At 39.5% G+C, this 13,398-nt stretch overlaps 1 protein-coding gene across 1 annotated transcript in view; it reads left to right on the forward strand.

Annotated features, from left to right (window-relative positions):
* Positions 1 to 13,398, forward strand: part of Crybg3 (crystallin beta-gamma domain containing 3) — a 108,598-nt gene that overhangs the window by 83,703 nt on the left and 11,497 nt on the right. The gene's annotated exons all lie outside the window — the stretch shown is intronic.

Below are 13,398 nucleotides of genomic sequence, written 5' to 3' on the forward strand. Positions count from 1 at the left end.
GTTTAATTACTTGTTATGAGATCGAGGTTCACATATAAAAGCCGGCCAAGGTGATTGTGATTCTCCAAGGTAGGAATGTGATATCTCCAAGGATTAGAGTAATGTGCTTAAATCTAGGTTTGGTACTTTTCCTCAGCTTGATTGAAATTGGCAATTTCGCATATGTTAACTATAATAAGAACAGCAAAATTGGCTCTATAAAACCACTGAAGTTTTAAATGAGATGCTCAAAAGTTTTTATAACTGCTTAATTATAAAAATGATAGCATGGTTACCTTTACATTGTAAGAGAGTCATAGGATAGTTTGCGACTTGGGTTTCCATGGTCCGACAAGATCTGGAGTATCACTGGCATTGACTTTAATCTTGGATGTGGGAAGCTAGGACTTTACTGCCTGGTCTATGCAGAGTTATTTGAGTCCCCATGGAGGCCCTTGTTTGTAGAGTAAATAATTTCTTCTTTACCATGTCTTCAGAGATGTAAGAAAGCCAGGACCAGTACTCCGGGCTGTCAGGTCTGGACTTCTGTTCTCCAGGGTCTGTGCAGCAAAAGTGATGAGAGTCCGTGATACTCCGGGGTCCTTATTAAGATGGTTCTCCAAGGATATGTCTGGTCAAAGCTTGAGACATCCACAGAACTGATGCAGAGCCCTAGATGATAGTGGGAGTGACTGACCTTCCCGCAGAGCCGATGGGCGGATGCCCATGCTCAGCTCCTTTGATCTCAACCTTAGCAGAGTCATTGTGTTTCCAAGGCATTCCTGGAGAGAGTATTCTTGGTATCAGACTAAGAATAGCATGTGGGCTGAGGAATAGGAGTAGAAATAGACTTCTTGGTGGCTCTCACTTGCCCCACATACTAACTCAAAAGTATGAATGACTCCTAATGCTTCCTGTCTGTCACTAAACCGGTAAGAGGCATAGAAACAGAAAGTGTGATTTTGTCATACAGGTCTTGATGGCATTGGAAAAGCATTGGAAAGCCATCCACATTTACAGAGAAGGGGATTTTATTTTTTAAGGAAATGCCACTGGATGCATCAACAGAGACAATGCTTGGTGTTCAGTAACTCTTAAAACAAAAGATGAAGGCACTTTGTTAAAAAGGTTTTGGCAAGATCTTTAATTTGGAGAACTGAATCAACTAAAGTTTAGGTAATCTGTATAAAAGTCGATTCCAATGATTGGGATGCTTAAAAAGTGTGTGCAGGGCATTTTCTACCCATCAGGAAGAACACATGAAACTGATTTAGTCCCCAGAAGGCTAGTTTTTGAGGATACTATTTGGTGTAAGGTATGTGTGTCGGAATAAACAATTCTCTAAAATGGAGCCGTCTCTTCCGGTCCAGTCACATACAGTGTCCATGCTCCCTTTCTCTGGACAGTCCTAGACCCTGATCTTCTGTTACCCCATCTTGTCTGCTTTCTTTGTCCCTCCACTTTGGTCTTAGGATGAGAGACCTTTTGTATACGTGCCTGTGCCACAGCCAGTGTGATTCCTCATTCATTGTAGGAAATGTTTCTATCCAGCTGTGTTAAGTTTATGTATAAGGTAATCTATTGACTTGGCTTTGCTGCAGCTTGCAAGGGTATTGTTTGAAGTTTTGTAAACATGTTAAGACCTGGTGCCTGGTTCCATAATGGTATCATATTGAAGAGCCTTAAGACTTCATCTTCATACAGGATCAGTGTGTTCTTCAAATGACAGTTTATTCCAGGCTAACCTCCACCTATAAAAATAGATGTTAATGTCTTGAGGTCCTGGGTTATGTAATCTGTAGTGTTGCAATAACTTCACAGTGGAAGGAGCTTTTCTGCCTTCTTTCCACATTGTTTTTAATTTGGTTTCCACTAATGTGACCAGATACAGTCTCTTAATTTATCTGGGTCTCAGCACTTCAGAAAGAAACCAGTTACATCAGGTATTTTCAAACCTTCAACAGCTTTTAGTCCTGGTGCAGGTAAATAGACTAATAGTAAATATGGCGGGCATGTAAAAGAACTCCGTCCACCCCTAGTTTTCATGTGGTTAGAGGGAATAGTATGTGTTAACTTTCATAGAAGCCCCAGAATCTTAGTCCTCTTTGACACAGTGTTTATAATATTTGTTTTCCTGTCTGTCTCAGCAATCACAGCTCAGTTGAGTGACTTCCATCTTGGACTGAGCATTGGTTGTAGAGCCACATTTGTTGTGTGTCTTGGTGGACAAGGGTGACTGGATCATCTTTGGTCAGGGACAGGACTGTTCATGACAGTGGAAGAGCGGAAAAACTAAAATCCAACCAGAGTCACACAAGATGCTTGTGTTCAGAAAGACATCATGTGTCTGTTTCTCTTCCATGACTGAAAGCATTTTAAGACTAAGACTCATCAATGGACTGGGAGAACCTTCCTCCCCAGCATTGGTAAAATTGACCAGACCATATTCAAACAGTCTTACCTTCCTCATCAGAACTCAGGTTGTCTGTGTTATCAGAGCTTAGGCAGTGAGATAGGGAAATTTAGAACACCTCTGTGTATTCTTTGTTCTGCCCTTGTCGCAGAGCCAGTTTCCTTTTAAAGAAAAAAATGATTGTTGGCATTTTTTGTTAAGAGAGCCCAGAGGAGGTTTGGTGACCTGCCAGATGAAGAGCATGGTGCATGATGGAATATGGTACTAATTCCTTCTTAGGTTTATTATAGAATTTACCGTGGGAGATTCCTTGGTTTTGAGTCAGTATCTGAGAATGGTAATGGCAGAGCAGGTGGTATTGGGAAAGTGCACTGAGGCCCAGAGGTCCCATCAGCCCCGCTCGAGGTGTGAGTGTGTTCTTTGGTATAAGTTTCAAGTCACCTCAGAGCTGGTTTCCTCGGGTGGTCTCTCTGGAAGAGTTTTACCAGCCGTGTTTGATGTGCTTGGTGATGATTACCAGATGTTTTTCTAAGATGAAAGAGATCAACGTTTAAGTTTAAAGAAGCTTATGTGTTTTGCTGAAATTATAGCCTTCTATATTTAGAAATAATTGTATGGGTGCAAAAGAGTAACCTGATGACAGGAAGGCCAAGCACAGTGCTTGTGACATGCGTGCAGGCTTCGGGAATGGAGGGCAGAACTGTAATTTGTAATTATTAATTTGAGAGAAGGATTGTTTAAAGGTTGTTTGTTATGCGTTGATTGGAGGAAAATGTTTAAAGTGGTTGAATTCTCTGTAGAAATATTACTACTGCAGAATAATATTATTGAATATTCATTTTACATTAATCTATCCGACTTACTGTGCATCTATTACTTAATTACTGTGTACCAGATTTTTTAATAAGCAGGAAATAAAAGACAACAGAGAATTAGATAACTTACAGAGAATTAGATAACTTAGTGATCTTGTGTCGTGAAATGCAGAATCCTCTTCCTGTACCCCCAGAGTGTGTTTCCCAGATACCTGTCCTTGCCACTTTCTCTCTTACCTGGAGGTTTCTGTTGTCATAACTCTACTTCTCACCTCAGCCAGTGTAGCCAGTTCCAAGCCTGTAACATAAGCAACGGTTGGTTGTCCCTAATACCTACATGAGCTTCCAAGTACATCATAGGCAGAAGTGCTGTGGCAGCCCATTTCCCCTTAGATTTGTTCTTCCATCCTCCAGTTCTGTTAAAATCCATCGTCATTACCATCTGTCTCTGCCTGCACTACAACCTGTCATTGATCGCTCTACCTTGTGATGTCAAACATCTAGTCAGCAGCTGAGTACTGGATATTATGTTTTTATTCTCTTCCCTCACCTCATTTTCCCTCCCAAACCACTGTGAATCCCTGTTAACTTTCTCCCTCTGTGCTGTTTTCATTTCTTACACGCATCTTTTGTGTTACCTTCTGGTACAGGCTAGTCCCTGCCCCGCTGTCGGGTCTCCTTCACAAGGTTACCCTTTTGTTCCGCCAGTGTACTTTATCGTTTCATTTTGCACTGTTCTACGGGAACAAATGCACGTTTTGTTTTCTTGCCCATGTCCTTTAAGATCCAAATTAAATAACTACAAGTGACTATGTCTGAAGCATGTCTTAGTTTGTTTTTTATTACTGTCACATAACACCATGGGTAGGGAAGATTTTGTGGTGATAATCTTGATTGTACAAATAAAGCTTGCCTGAAGATCAGAGGGTGGAGCTAGCCATTAGCTAACCATAGAGGTGTGGAGGTCTGTACAGACCTGGGTAGAGAGAGGAACTCAGTCTCTTTTCCACTGGGAAGTTGAGAGGTAAGGTGGCTGTGGTTTTGTGCCTTTGTCTCTCCGATCTCTCAGCTTTTCCCCCAATATCTGACTCCATGCTTTTGTTACTGGAACTCATGCTATAGAGATTATTTCAACTTATAACTCTCAGGTCACACATTATCATTGAGGGGAATCAGGAGAGGGACCCAAGACAAGAACTTGGAGGCAGGAACTGAAGCAGAGGCCATGTAGCAATGATGCTTACTGGCTTGCTCCTCATGGCCTTGATCAGTCTTCCTTCTTATGTTCTGGAACATATGTTCAAGGGGGGGCACTGTACACACTGGCATAGGCCCCTTCCACATCAATGTTTAATCAAGAAAATGTCCTACAGGTTTGCCACAGGCCAGTCCTATGAAGGAATCTTCTTAATTGAGGTTCTCTCTTCCCAGATGATTGTGTCTGTTGACACAAACAAACCAACCACAGGCACACACACATTCACAGCAACAAAAGAACCACAAGGCAATTTGTCTGCTCTAAATGGTCATTCTCTATACTTCTGGTTTTGGTTTGTTTTGGTTTTGTGTTGTTGTTGTTGTTGTTTGTACATATCCTTTCCATTAATCACAGGTACTGAACTATAGTAACCATGGACAAGGTACGCATGATTAAGTTGGTTTTGAATTGAGTGACTGTGGTAGTTTGAATGCAATTGATCCCAATAATCTCATAGAGAGTAGTACTATTAGAAGATGTGGCTTTGCTGGAGTGGGTATGACCTTGTTGGAGGAAGTGTGTACCATGGGATGAACTTTGAGGCTCCCTATGCTTAAGATGCCACCCAGTGTCTCAGTCAACTTGCTATTGCCCACAAGGTGTAAGACTCTCAGCTACCTCTCCAGCACCACATCTGCCTGCATGCTGCCATGCTTCCCACCATGATGATAATGGACTGAAACCTCTGGAACTGTAAGTTGCCCCCCAGTTAAATGTTTTCGTTATAAGAGTTTCTGGTCATGGTGTCTTTTCACAGCAATAAAAACCCTAACTAAGACAGTGATCTATATTCCTCTCTGCTTTGCCATGGCCGTAAAAATCAGGGCTCCATTATTTAATAAGTAGGCAAATTATCTAATCCTGCCAAATATAAACACGTAGTACCTGTATACAGTTCATTCTTGCTCCCCAACTCATAACATAAAGGAGCTGTAGTTTGGATTTGTTGTAGGCTTGGATCTTATCCCCTTGAAATGCTCTGTGTAGCTTTGAAAGTTGAAGGGCGATGGGGAACATCATTTATCACCGCCCTCTGTTGATGAAGTACTTCAAAGCTAAACAGACTATTTTAAGACTAGCGGGCAGACATATGAGAATAGGGTACTGGAGCAGTTATTGGCTGTAAGAGGTGAGTGTGAGTTCCAGGCTGCCAAGCTGAGACAAGCAAATGTTGGCCCAGCGTCTTGTTGGGTAGCCTGTTACTACATCACCATGGGAGCAGAAGTCTGCTGCTTGCTTCTGCAGTGTCTCCATGGTGGCATGGCATAGAAGTTTGGCTTTCTGAAATAATAATTCTTATCCGTGTACTATAAGCAGAAAAGCCAAGGAGACACGGTAACTAGAGTCTGTAGGAGAAGTTGGAGTGAAATTATGATTCTGATGACACATGCAGACAAGAAATAGAACCAGAATTAAGACAAATTATTCTGTTTAATATATAGTGTATGTAATATCACTAAATGTTATGGAGGCAGTTGCCTCTCACATGAAAAAGGTACCTAGGGTCTTTTACTCTAAACACAGCCTATACATGGAAAACAAAATTTATGAATTAGAAGAAGATACAGGAAACTCTCCCAATGACACCAGAATAGGATGGTCATCTTTAGACACAGAAAGCAGAAATTAATAAGAAAAAGAGAAGGGACAAACATGAGTCTATGTCACTTGTTGTAATCTGCGTCTTGTTCCCTTGAGGGAATACCATAGGCTTGGTCATTTACAAAGAAAAAAACACTTGTTTATTGTATGACTATGGAATATAAGAAATGGAAGATACAGCTGCCTCTGGTGATAGCTCTCTGACTCCTGGGGGCTGCAGAGTCCTCAGGCAGCAGGGGTAGGGGAGCTGTGTCCATTGCATGAGGAACTGAGCTTCCTAGCTGTAATGTGTCCTCTCTTCCTATAAAGAACATTCTTCCTGGATTAAGTCCCCGCTCTTAAGGCCTCATTTAGCCTCCGTTATCTCCTGAAGATCCTTCTTCCAAACACCCGTGCTGGGATGAGCTTATTTTCTTTAAACTCCATGTTGGTAGGGACACGGAAACAGCACTGCCGTAATGAATTACTGAAAATGTGGTCACTTAGCAAAAATTCACTGTCTTGCAATCCTAGAGGCCACAATTCTGAAATGGTTTCATGGGCATAAAATTAAGGTGCAGATAGATTTTCTTCTGTAAATTTCTAGGTGGTAAAACCTTTCTTTACCTCTTCTCGAGTCTACAGCTTTTCTTTTGGGGCCTTGCTAGACTCTGAAGTATATCTGCTCCCCTTGGCTTACCTCTGACCTGCCTTGCTTTAACGACCTTATGGTTACATTCTTGATTACCTCAGTAATCCGGATTAAGATCCTTAACTGCTGGTCATATTTGTAAAGTCCCCTTTCTGTATTCACTGATTCCCAGAATTAGGATGATATTTTTATGCTGTGGATGGTCAGGCATCAATTACTCAAATTGAAAGAATATGCTCGCAATATTAACTCGTAAAGGTTTCATGTGTAGAATACAAGGAGAGCTCTTCAAGTGAAGTGAAGAAATCAACAGAGGCTATAAACACACCATTTGTAGATGAGAAAAACGTGGCTAGGGCATGCAAAAGATATTAAATCTCAAGGATGTCCACAGGATCATCAAATTGAAACAATAATGAGACTCTGTTATTTTACTTTAGATAGAAGTACTTAAAAAAATGTGACAGTATCAAAATTTGGTTTAACTGCAGAATTACTGAAAATGTAGCTGGTTGACAGGGATTCACTGCCTTATGATCCTGGAGGCCTGCAGATTAATGTGATTATTGACATTCAGCTAGTGAAAGAAGTACAGTTAAGTGGGGGCAATAAAAGGGTGTTTGCTGTAATACCTGTTAATACTGAGAGGCAGCACATTCAAATACTAGAAAGTATATAGCATAGATTTAGCAGGTAATTGTATGTATGAAGAGTGGAGTTCCAAACACCATAAGGCAGGAGAAGCAGGATACCACTAGGAACTCTTGAGCTTAAATTTAGATGTAATTAGTACATTTCATTTACTTAAATCTTTGATATAAAATTTTGTATATTGAACTCTCTAATGTGGGTCAAGCATTAAATACCAGAAATCTAAGTACACAGAGGAAAGGGGAGAATTGCTATAAATAATCTCTAATTTTTAGCCTTTTACTAATTTGAAACAAATGCAAATTAGAAGAATATAAAGGTTTAAATGTGATCATATTGAGTGGTTAGACACTAATGAACTCTTAGAATTTTACTGACATTTCTTGTTATTCATATCATCCAACTTGACATAACATTTAATGATAATCAAAAAATTTGTGTATTTTTAAATATTTCATTACATGTTGCATTAAAAAACTAGAAGAGTTTGATAGTTTCATATTCAAGGAAGCACAACTCTAGTTAGTATGCCTGATTTGATCATCTTCCAGTGAACGTAAGCAATACATACACATTATTTGCCAGTGAAAGTTAGAAAAATACAAATGGAAAATCAAGATTGTGGGTCTTGGATGGATGGCCATATGCTATTTGCTCTTTTAGAAATGAATTGTACATGCCAACATGAGACAGTGTAACTTACTTTTCTAAGATAAATACAAAGGGCTCTGTGGGAAGGGTAGCTGCTGAAGTTTGTCTCAGTGTCTGCTTGCTCTTGGCTCGGCTCTAACTCCACCATTGATGCTTACCTGAATATACCAAGCGTGTGTGTGTGTGTGTGTGTGTGTGTGTGTGTGTGTGTGTGTGTGTGTGTGTGTTCTTTAGGTCTTTATTTCCGATCTACTCAAATGTGAAGATGAAATGAACTGGTGCTTAAGCCCATTAGTGCAGTGCTAAGCAGCGATAGGGTAGCAGCCCACAGACAATGGTTGGCCCATATTCATCCAAAATTAGGACTTGATAGACTAAAGGTGTTAATAGGGTTTTGTAGCCTTCTGTTAGATTACTGTCATTTCATTTAGTTTTTCCCAGTAGTTTGACATTCCTTTAGAAGTGAATTGTATTTAGGCCACACATTATGGTTCATGTCACTAAGTTAGTTTGGCTGCACTTCCTTTGAAACTGGGACAGGGGGCAGAAACTCACGGAGCTTAAGTTGTTGTGCTTTACAGATAGAACTGTTTTCAGTGTCCAATACTTTCTAAGTAAAAACTTTATGTTTACTGCCTATCTAGCTATTAAATCTTGGGTTACAATCAGCACATTTTCCTTGTACACAGTGATTTGAAACCTAAAGAAGTGAAGTATACAGTGTCAGAGTATGTCATATATTTGTTCTTAAGAAGTTAAATTGGCACTTAGATTTAAGCTTTTTATACAGTTACATTGAAGGTGCATGTGATTGTAGTTTTTCTAGCAGAGTACATACTCCCAGGTCTCAGACGTGGTATAGTTGGCAGGTGTATTTGATGTAGAAACTTGGAATTTTTGATTTGCCCACTTGAGCATGGAGAAGCTCAGGGTCTCATGTAACCTCATACTTGCCGACAGCTGCTATTCTGTATCATAAAGTGATTGGTACCTAAAACATTTTAGAGTAATAGCAGAGGAATTAGGAATACAGTTTCTGGGGCCATTGAGCGTAAGCTAAAGCCAGCGATTCCCTTACTTTGTGACCTGTTCCTTGACCCCTTAGCTGCAGAATGTGGATAAGACTAGTACCTACATCAAAGGTAATTTAGGGATTAAATGTGTGAATTAAGTTCCATATCCCTAATGTGAATGTAGTTTTGGATTTGGAATTTTTCACATTTTAAAAAGACTCTATTTTTATATATAGTGTTTAAGTAAACACTCTGAGGGTTTAAGAAAGCATTCTGTAATTAAACATATTTCTGTCTCTAGAATGAAATTTATATATCGATACAGACTGGATAAATATACTCAGGTTAAATTTGTTGTCAAATAAATTAGGAAGAAAAATTGGTTTTAGACCCTCATTATCATAGAAATATGAATATATACTTACTCATTTATATATGATATATACCCAGTTAGACACGTAGAGCAGTGATGACAAACAAGCACTTACTAAGCAAAAGTAATTATTACTGTTATTATCTCAACTATATTAATTGATGGGATAAGGAAGAACTGTTTTTTTCTAATTTAAATTTTCACTTAAATAAATTATTCAAACATTCTTTTTCTTTCATAACCTGCCCACACACTCCTCTTTGAAACTGTATCCACTTTGCATGGCTTCGACTTGACTTGGCAGGAATGTCTTGTTATTATTGCTGACTCCCAGGAGGAACCTTTAGCCCCGAGTGGTTGGCTCTCTTCTAATTTAACATGGACCAGGGCCATGACATTTACAGAGCTCAATTTGTAATTAAAATTTTGTGGTTTCTATTGTTCTTATAAAGTAGTAATTATTCTGTCATCTTCAGTTTTGAATACTTACTATTAATTTCTGTGTCTTGCTATCTTCAAATTTGGGAAATGCATGAGCACATAGAAGATTTTTAAAAAATGTTTCTTGAGCACTCTTTCTGAATAATAGCCGTCTCCATAATCTTGTCCAGATCAGCCCCATGTTGCCCTTCCGAATCCTCCAGTGCCTTGACTACATATGCAAATCAGTTGTATGCATCCATTTATATTTATTTATAAAGGAAACATTTCAATTGAAACAGTTCAAAATTTAATAACATACACACAGACATACTGGATATATCAGACCTCCAGAAGAGGAATTTTTGAGTTTAGAAACAATGGATGCTCTCGAGTGAAAAGTCTGCTGGATGGAACTATATGTTGTCCTTTCATTATCAGAAGGGAAGTGGGTCATTTCCCCACTTTACTTTGGCAGTCACATCTCTTATTTGGTTAATGTCGCTAGGCTGTACTGTTTGCTGGTTTAACCCACTTGCTCTCTTAAAGTATCCTTTACTGACTCATATAAACTCTTTAAAACATTATCTCAGTTATTTGATACATTTTCCCTGAATCATTTTAAATAGAGAAATAAATCATTTTTTTTTTTACCCTCAAACTTTCCATCTTCTTTAAGATAAATTTCCAAGATGATGACTCACTAGAGGTAACAAATTTTATGGAGTTTGAGCTTAAAGGCAGCCTTTTCAAAAATGCTTCTTAACAAGTATCTGTAAAAGTAGAAGGGCTGGGTGGTGGTGATGGATGCCTTTAATCCCATCACTTGGGAGGCAGATATAGGTGGATCTCAGTGAGTTCGAGGCCAGCCTGATCTACAAAGTGAGTTCCAGGACAGCCATGAATGTAACACAGAGAAACCCTGTCTCAAAAAACAAACAAACAAAAAAACAAAAAAAACCCACGATGGATGGATGATAGATCTAAAAAAGGACAAGGACATAGATACTACCCCTGCTTTGCTTAGAATAATGCATAGAATTTAAATTATGTTCCCATAATTTAAATATTTTCTCATAGGCTTTAAATTCTTTTTCTTCTGGGTTACAAGTTTCACTATGTAACTATCAAATTTTACTGTATTTCACTTTTGCAAAAGAGACTCTCTGCTGGATAGAGTTGCTGATGGTTGATTCTGAACCCTTTCCAGGCACCTTTGCATGTCTGTGCTTCTCCCTAAACCATAGCTCACCAAATAGATGTGTGAACAGAGGTCGGCAAAAATGCTTTTTAAAACCCTTGAAGATAAGGATATTGAAAAAGTTTCAACAATAAATACAGAAGTTTCTTATGTACTTTTATGCCATTTTTAATTACTTTTATTGTGTCAACTATTGGACTATCAAGGGAAGCAACCAGGGAATTGAGAACTTGGTGTGACTAGTGATGGATTTCTCCGCCTAGCCCAGTAAGTGGTGTTCATGGAGGAAAGGCCAATCCTTCTGGGTAGTATTTCTCTTTTGGTTTATGGTCTCTGCATAGTAGTTAATAGCTCACTTCTTTTCTTCTGTCCTCTGATAGCCAGCTCTGCTCAATTTAACCCCATATACTAGCCACATGGTTATTTAAGTTTAAATGTAATTATATGGCCTTAGTTCACTGGTCAGATGAACTACATACTAAGTGTTCCTTAGCATCATACCTCTAGTATAGCCATATTGGACATGGCAGATAAACACTATTTCTGTTACGACAAAAAGTCTTATAAAGAGTACAAGACTTGATTTCTAGGCCCTTGGGAACATGATGTAAAAAGTATGCATTCTCTTTGTCTAACATTGAGGCCTTGTGAGATTCCCCTTTTGTGTTAGCCTGTCTGTTGGTGTAGTTTGGGCTTGTTCAGGTAGCCATGTTGATGAGACGACAGGAACCAAAGACTGCTGAGAACAGGAGAAAGAGTTTTCCCTAGGGTAGTGCTCCCAAATTGGATATGGCCTTGAAATCATACTCATATAGGGAACATTAAACAGACTGAGTAGGTTATATTTCAGACATAAAGTAATTGCCTTTCAAGAGGTTCTGAAGCAATATGAACCATTAGATTAAATTTCTTTATTGATTTTATTGAGCTGTACATTTTTCTCTGTTCCCCTCCCTTCCTCTCTCCTCCCCTTCAACCCTCTCCCATGATCCCTATGTTTCCAATTTACTTAGGAGATCTTGTCTTTTTCTACTTCCCATATAGATTAGATTCATGTATGTCTCTCTTAGGGTCCTCATTGCATTGCTGGTGGGAGTGTAGGCTGGTACAGTCTCTTTGTATATTAGATTAAATTTCTTACTCTTTGTCTCAGCCATCCCTCTTGTCCTCTATCGTTTGGTCTTTCTGTTCATTGTGACTTCCTGTGGTGCCCACAAACAAGTTCATAGACCCCTATACTTATTCTCCACATTATTATTTCTAAAGACGTGTGTGTGTGTGTGTGTGTGTGTCTGTCTACCCACCTTGTCTGCACTTCATTGACATTTACTCCTCAGCCCTTATAGCCTGGATTCTCTCTCCATCTATGACACACAAATAAATCAGTTCTTCTCATCAGATCACCATCAATAGCCTCGCTGCTGCCTCTGACTCAGCAGGCATTGCCCTTGTAGTGTGAACGGCTCTGTTCTCCTGGTCAGTCTGTCATTACTCCCCACCTGTCCCCACCTGTGTGCCAGTGAGTACAGTGATAGCCTCCTCCTAGTGTCTTCTTTCAACTTGGGCTTTGGTTGTTATACAGCTCCTGGGCATTTCAGGTCCTCTCTTTGAAGTCTGTATCAGAGCCCAGCATGTGTCCTGCAGCTCCCTCTAGCTTGTCCTTCTCCTACTCTAGGATAAAGATTTCCAGCTTTAATGATATGGTCCTAACTCTTGTGCAGGGCTCTTCTACAGGTTTACTTATGAATCACAATATGTCCCATGTACTTCTAGTTGTAACTTTTACTTTTCTTTTAAAACGTGTGTCTGCATGCACATGAGAGACCAACAGTTGAGTATAGTGCCTTCCTTTATTACTTCCCAACCTTATTTTCTGAGATAGGATCTCAGTGAACTCAGAACTTAACAGTTGGCTAGACTGGTTGAACACAACAAGCTCCAGTGATCTCTGCATCCCCAGTCTCCCAGCACCTGGGTTACAAATGTATGCCAACAGACTCGGCTTTCATGTGGGTGCTGGGGATCCAAATTAAGGTTCTTATGACTGCACAGCAGACACTTTACCACCGCTCCCCCACTGCACCTACCTTTGCACTTCCCCTCTCTGTGTATCTGCTTGCCTTAGCGTGCCTACTCTTCATCACTGTTCCAGTTTTCCTGGCTTTGCCTTGTTTCTAAATTATCCCCTCCCCCATATCGTGTCTGATTCTCTTTCTATTGCACCTCAATTATTCTACCAGTATATTAGCACTGTTATTTCCCATCTCTGTATTCTTTATTCATTTTGCTGCTGGATAAATTTCCTAGTGGCCATATTAAGAAAACCACACAAAACACACACACACACACACACAAACAATAATTACCCATATTCATTTCTGAATAAATTAT

Source organism: Myodes glareolus, chromosome 2 (assembly GCF_982192425.1).
Source record: "Myodes glareolus chromosome 2, mMyoGla1.1, whole genome shotgun sequence".
Classification (NCBI taxonomy): domain Eukaryota; kingdom Metazoa; phylum Chordata; class Mammalia; order Rodentia; family Cricetidae; genus Myodes; species Myodes glareolus.